Source organism: Mandrillus leucophaeus, unplaced genomic scaffold (assembly GCF_000951045.1).
Source record: "Mandrillus leucophaeus isolate KB7577 unplaced genomic scaffold, Mleu.le_1.0 Scaffold21, whole genome shotgun sequence".
Taxonomy (NCBI): domain Eukaryota; kingdom Metazoa; phylum Chordata; class Mammalia; order Primates; family Cercopithecidae; genus Mandrillus; species Mandrillus leucophaeus.
In genome coordinates this window covers 2,006,094-2,007,242 of record NW_012102143.1, presented here as the reverse complement: position 1 = coordinate 2,007,242, position 1,149 = coordinate 2,006,094, and positions in this window count along the sequence as shown.

Here is a 1,149-nt window from a genome sequence, read left to right as displayed (position 1 = left end):
TGGGAGGTCGAAGTTGGTGGATCACCTGAGGTCAGGAAGTTTGAGACCACCCTGGCCGACATGGTGAAACCCTGTCTCTACTAAAAGTACAAAAAATTATCTGGGCGTGGTGACAGGCGCCTGTAGTCCCAGTCACTCGGGAGGCTGAGGCACGAGAATCAATTGTTTGAACCTGGGACGCGGAGGTTGCAGTGCGCCAAGATCATGCCACTGCACTCCAGCCTGGGCGACACAGCGAGACTCCGTCTCAAATAAATAAATAAATAAACAAATAAATAAATACATAAATAAAATAAGGAACTTTTGTGGCCCTTTTTCCCAAGCCTGCTTCAGATGCTAAATAAACAGAGTTTCTATTTAGAAATACTGCAGCAGTGCTGCTTTAGAAATAACAGAAGTTTGCTTTGGTTTTAAAAAGTTCAGACTCATGGGAAAAAATGCACTGGAAGAAACTGGATGTAATCTGGTTTTATTTTCCTTCTATGGAAATAGGTAATGGTGGTGGCATCGCAGAAAACATACTTATTCAACAGTGACTTTTTCTAGCCAAAAAAAGGGAGGGGCAAGAATTAGCTTGCAAATCATTTTGGCGCCATCTATGTGAGTTTAGGTGCAGAACAGACTTACCAGTGAGGGGCCAACGTACCACAGCCCCTTCACCCTGCAGGCCATCCTTCATTCTGGATAATGCACCCACCCAAAGCACGGCCATACTAGGCTTTAATAAAGTCCATAACCAACGCATTCTGGGTGCATTTACATTCTGGAGATTCACTGCACTTGAGAGGAAAGTGAAGCAGTGACCTCAATATCCAAGTAAAGAGAGACTGCTTCCAGCTCCCTCCGGCCTCTGCCCTCCCCCACCCCACCACACACGCCCACACATACACGGCAGGTGCGCTGCCCTGCGTCCAGGTCCCCGTGGCAATGGCTGCAGAGTGGCAGACAGGGCCCTTCATCTGCAGGTTCTTGCCCCAACTCGGGGTGGCAGGAGCAGACATGGCAATCTCCCGGTTCACGAAACAACAGCTCACCAATGGGCTCACACCAGGCCGGGGCGGGGCCAGGCGAGTGCTCAGGGCACAGTGGTGCCTCTGCCAGGCCCCAGTGTGCTTCTCTCCGAGGTGGTTCTGTCTCCGCAGGCACCTC